Consider the following 5,970-nt stretch of genomic DNA (forward strand, 5'->3'; position numbering starts at 1 on the left):
CACTCAGTCAGCGCTTACTCAGCTCCTCCCATGTGCAGGCTCTGTGTTCAGTGCTGCAGCCGGGTGTGGGAGGCAGGAATTTGTTCTTGCCTTCAGTGAGCTCCCTGTCCTTCCAGCAGTCTCTTGATTAGAACCAAAAAGCCAGGTACCCTTGACCCTTGAGGAGAGTAGAGAGGTTTTGGACAGCTTTGTGTCCCTGGCTGCTTCTCTCTGATGTCCTTATTTGGGCGCTGTGAAAATTTATTTTCTTCCATTCAATAATGTGGAGCACAAAAGTACTTGCTCTGTATAGACCAGGGGTCCCCAACCCCCTGGTCTGCGGACCAATACTGGTTCATGGCCTGTTAGGAACCGGGCCGCACAGCAGGAGATGAGTGGCAGGTGAGTGAACAAAGCCTCATCTGTATTTGCAGCTGCTTCCCAGCCACTAGCATCACTGCCTCAGCTTCACCTCAGATCATCAGAAAGGTTGGGGATCATTGAATAGACAATCTCTAGTGATATTCATTTCTACAAGATGTCCCAGGAAGAGAAACTCTTTCAAAATCTTGGGAGATGTAAACCTGGGCCAATAAAAGAGACACATGAAGTTATTTGGAACCCAGGGGAGTTTCTCAAATGCCTATTTTGAGAGCTCTGGACTTTGGCAAGGGCGTGAGGGAATGGATACCCTCAGATAGTACAGCATCTGTCTCGGTTCTGGGGAAGTGGACGTTGTTACCTGTTCCTGAGCTGAGCCATGGACAGGCTGGTCCTTGGCCAAACTTCAAAGTATGTCTGGTTTATCTTTTGCACCTTTATCCCTCTCACCCTTCTTGGCATCCAACTCCCCTCAGGTATACCCTGGGGACCATTCTTCCTTCTCCCATATTAGGACTCCTTTATTTGCTATCAACCAATCACATTAAGGTGTTAGTCGAAAATTCATCAAGATATTATCCCTCCGGGAATCATCGTGGATGTTAGGGATGCTTGAATCCTGTTCATGAAGAATCCCTAAAGCCTGCCTAGCAGGATCCCTGTTCAGAGCAGTAGAGCATGGTACAACTTTGTGGGATGAATGACGGAAGAGCTGGGAGGGACATGAGAGGGCCTCTGGTCCTCATTGTCCAGGCAAAGATTTAAGGCCCAGAGGTAGGGCGACCAGCTGTCTCCATTTACCCAGGACTGACGGGATCTCTAGGACATGGGACTTCCAGTTTTAAAACCAGACAAACCGGACACCCTGTGAGGGGCTGTGATGAGTAAACCGATGTGGCGGTATAGGCAGGCAAGAAGAGTTGTTCTGATTTTGTTCACCAGAGAGATGGGAAGCACAGACAGAGGCTGGTGGGAAGGCAATTCTTAAAAGAAGTAGATATAGCCAATCAACACATTTAAAAAAGTCCAAGCTTACTGGTAATATCAAAATACACACTAATGACAATTTTCACCTATTTGTCAAAGATTTAAACATATGGGAACAGGCTGAGAAACCAGCACTCTCATTCGCTGCTGGTAGGAATATCAACTGTTCTGATCTTTGGGGAGGGCAATTTGGTATGAGGTAAAGAAAAATGTCTTAAAGGTATCTATGTCCTTTGACCAAATAATTCCATTTCTTAGAATCTGGTCTTAAAGATATAATTAGAAATATGGTTGGAGTTTTGACTATAAGGATACTTATTTGTTCATGACAGCTTCATAATGAAGTGAAGTTGGAGGCAGCCTAACCTTTCCTAAGAGGCCAAATGAAAAACCAAATTCCTTTTGATTTTTAAGCAAAGTAATTCAACTCTCCTTTTGTTCTGCCCTCAACTTCCAGCTTATGTATGAAAGCCTATATTTTAGAACTCCAACAATTCTCTCTCAAAGAGGAATTTTGCTATTGGCCCTTAAAAAAATTTTTTTTTCCAGCCACTTATCGCTTTCATCACTCACATAGGCTGTTCCGCCCCTTGGTGTAGTCACTCTGGTCAGAGCATTTTTCATTGTAATAAAAGCAACCAACTCAGACTATCTCAAGAAAAAAAAAAAGAATGGTAGCAGGGAAGGTTTGCTTAAGATCCTCCGGATAGGTGGCTCCTCCAGTAGATTGGCTCTTTCATTTAACACAATTGCGTTTGAGTCCCTAACTTTGGCCCTTCTAGCTGTGCCCATAAACAAGTTACTTAATCTCTCTGTACTTTCAGTGGCTTCATTTGTAACAAGGGATTATTAATACCTAATAGAGTACTTACTATGTGGCAGGCTGTGGTATAATAAAAAATATCTTTAGCCTTTGTTCCTGGTTCTGGCACAGGGCTCCTAGAACCCACAGAATTTCCTGAGTGATATTGTAGTAATGTCTTTTGTTATTTATAATGAGCCCCTCCTTCTCCCCCCACCTTTTAATCACATCTGAGTTTCTGCTAATGAGATGACTCAGGGTGGAGCCCCTAGACAGCTCATGATAGAGGCTGGCCACCTGAAAGACCAAACAGGTAAGATAAGAGGATGAGAACTTTCAGTCTCATTCTTACCCCAATTTCTGGAGTCAAGGGAGAGCTAGAGATTGTTCAAGATAAAAACTCTTGAACAACAAGACCCAGAAGAGCTTCTGGGTTGGTGACTGCATCCACGTGCAGGAAGGGTGGTGTACCTGAACTCCACAGGGACAGAGGCACCTGTGTCTGGACTTACCCTATATACCACTTCACTGGGCTGTTTATTCATATTCTTTATAAGGAACCCATAAATGTAAGTAAAGTGGGTAAAGTGTTATCCTGAGTTCTGTGAGTCATTCTAGAAAATTACCGAACCTGAGGAGGGTTGTGGGAGCCCGCAAATTTATAGTTGTCTGGGTGGAAGTGTGGGAAGTCTGGGCACCCCATTCACAGCTGACATCTGAAGTGGCGGTAGTCTTGTGGGACTGAGTCCTTTAACTTGTGGGGTCTGATGCTAAATCCAGGTAGACAGTGTCAGAACTAAATTGTTGCACACCTATTTACGGCCGGAGAATTGGTTTGTGTCAGAAAACACACCACACAGGCAGTCTAAGCACTAAATATTAGATCAGTTAGTCCTTTTAACAACCTTATGAGATATGTTGTATTATCATCTGACTGTGAATATATGTAGACTTGGTTAGTTACTTCTCACAAATAGAATGTAGCAAAAGTAATGCAATGTGACTGGAGTCTAGGTTGTTAAGGAGAGATTCTGCTTTGTTCTCCCTCTTGGATTCCTAGCTCTGGGAGAGGGAATATGTCATGATGTGAGGACACTCAAGCAGCCTGTGAAGAGGCTCACATGGAGATGAACCGAGTCTGTTTGCCAACGGCCACCTCTGGCTTGCCAGTCATGGAGTGCTCCATCTTGGAAGCAGATTCTCTAGGCCTGTCAAGCTTTCAAATGACGACGGCCCAGCTAACATCTTAACTGCAGCCTCATGACAGATGCCGAGCCAGAACTGCTCAGCCAAGCTGCTTCCAAACTATAAGTTCTGTCTCATGTAAACTATGAGATAATAAATGTCTATTGTTTTAAGCCACCGAGTGTTGGGATAATTTTTTTTTTAACAATAGATACAACCATCTTGACTTTCATCCCTCCCAACTTATGGGCCTAGCAAGACCCCAACACTGGTCAAATCTAACTTTCACCTATTCCATGACTATACTCTAGCTGTTAAATGTAGCTGGAGAAAAACGCATGACTGTGCTGAAAGTCTCCCTTTAAATTCATGACCTGTGACCACAGGAGGACCATATTGCTCTAAGATTGGAATGCCCTAGGGCTTAGTTCTTGACTAGCCTCTCTTTTCCTTTCTTCCCTGCCCCTCGTTTCCCTCCCCTCCACCCCACTTCTCTCCCTTCTCCTCCCCTCCCCTCTCCTCTCCGCTCCTCTCCTCTCCTTTCCTCTCTAGGCTTTTTTTCTGGGGTGGCCTTATCTAGTCCCATGGCTTTAAACACCAGCCATATGCTGCAAGACCCCTTATTTATATCACTATCCAGAGCCTCTCCCCTGAGCACAGAATGAATAAAGGCAAAGTGTGTCTTCAGCTTCTTCCTTTTTTTGGCATATTTCTTTCCACCTCTCTGTGGTTCCTCTTTCTTTTCCTGATATCCAGTTTATTCATACTCAAGGGTAACCAATATGATTAAAACATTAGTGCTCAGCACAGTGCCTTGCACATAATGAAACTATTAATCAAATGCAGTTAGATTATTCCTTTCAGGGAACCGTATTTACATTTGGCCTAAAGGCAAAATTATGCCACTCTACTGAGGAAATTTCAGATATGGGCAGATATGATTTCATCTTATCTTAGCTTTTCAGAAACGCTATTCTTCAGCCACTGACTAAACCCTTTACTTGGCCAAAAGTCATGGATATTTCAATCCAAAAATGCAAATTAGACCTTGACGTTTGAATCATTTTCAAAAGTTTCACATGTCAGAACCTCCATAAATAAGAATGTAATTCTACATCCCTCCCCTCTTCACTTTATAACCATAGGATGGACCTCAATGAAGTGACAATGCTGTGGAAGTCGGGAGCGCTGAATCAGTCTGGGTCCTGTCGCTCCAGGTAGTGAGGAGAGTTGGATGAAGGGGCTGTTTTCCAAGGTTCAGGTAAGCAACAAGGGTGAAGAAGCAAGAGAAGGTAGTAAGGAGTCCCAGGGACCAGCAAGAACAGGGACTCGTTATCACCTCTAGGCTCAAGGAGCAAGTGGGGAATAGTGGCCTGATCCCAGGGGCAGCTACAGCTAGGAGAGAGAGAGCTTGGGATGAGGACTTTACTCAATCATCAGCCCAGCAGGGAGGGAGCTGGCCGAATAAACATCCGGACCTCCTTCTCCTTCCCGTCTCTTGTCAATGCCTCCCACTGGCCAAACCTAACCAGAAACCAGAGAGCAAGGGAGACTCTTGGTATAGACCACGCAGGTCAGCCTCTTGGATCTCAGAATGGGGCAGAGAAGGCTGGAAAGTGGAGCTGAGGAAGCCAGTGGAGAATGTCCTACAGACTTGTTCTGAACGTCAAATCTAGGAGTCAAAGCTATGAGAAGGTAATATTCTCAAGGTGGATGGTTCATGATCCCCTGTTTATACTAGCAAAAACAACTAAAGTTGATGTTCTACTTCAAGATGAGGTATGTAATAATTAAATTTATGTGTCAACTTCTCGAATTGCCAAAGCCATCCTGAGAAAAAATAACGAGGCTGGAGGCATCACTCTGCCCGACTTCAAATTATACTACAAAGCAACAGTAATCAAAACAGCATGCTATTGGCAGAAAAACAGACACATGGACCAGTGGTACAGAATTGAGAGTCCAGAAGTAAACCCATATTTATACAGGCAAATAATTTTCAACAAAAAAGCCAAAAACATACAGTGGAGAAAGGAAAGCCGCTTCCAGTGGAAAACTGGAAAGCCACCTGCAAAAGAATTAAACTAGATTGTTGTCTATCGTCACACACTAAAATTAACTCAAAATAGATTAAGGACCTGAATGTAAGACCTGAAACAATAAAATGCAAAGAAGAAAACATAGGAACTAAACTCGTGGACCTTGGACTTAAAGAGGATTTTATGAATTTGACCTCAAAAGCAAGGGAAGTAAAAGCTAAAATAAATGGATGGGACCACATCAAACCAAAAAGCTTCCGCTCAGCAAAAGAAACCATCAACTAGGTAAAGAAAGAACCACCTGAATAGGAAAATGTATTTGTAAGCAACGCCTCCAATAAGGGCCTAATATCCAAAATATACAAAGAACTCATACGACTCAATAACAACAAAAAACCAAATGATCCAATCGAAAAATGGGCAGAGGACCTGAACAGACACTTCTTCCAAGAGGACATACAAATGGCTGACAAATACATGAAAAGATGCTCAACATTGCTAGCTATTAGGGAAATGCAAATCAAAACCACGATGAGATACCATCTCACAACTGTTAGAATAGCTATAATCAACAGGACAAGTAATAACAAATGTTGG

The 5,970-nt window shown here is 43.4% G+C and overlaps 1 long non-coding RNA gene across 1 annotated transcript in view; it reads left to right on the top strand.

Moving 5' to 3' along the window:
- Positions 1–5,970, top strand: part of LOC107196596 — a 32,586-nt gene that overhangs the window by 23,753 nt on the left and 2,863 nt on the right. The window contains exon 2 of the long non-coding RNA XR_001518041.2: positions 4,480–4,595. This is a non-coding gene — a long non-coding RNA (uncharacterized LOC107196596). The remainder of the gene's footprint in view (positions 1–4,479; positions 4,596–5,970) is intronic.

The sequence above is a fragment of the Pteropus alecto genome, unplaced genomic scaffold (genome assembly GCF_000325575.1).
Source record: "Pteropus alecto unplaced genomic scaffold, ASM32557v1 scaffold98, whole genome shotgun sequence".
Classification (NCBI taxonomy): Eukaryota; Metazoa; Chordata; class Mammalia; order Chiroptera; family Pteropodidae; genus Pteropus; species Pteropus alecto.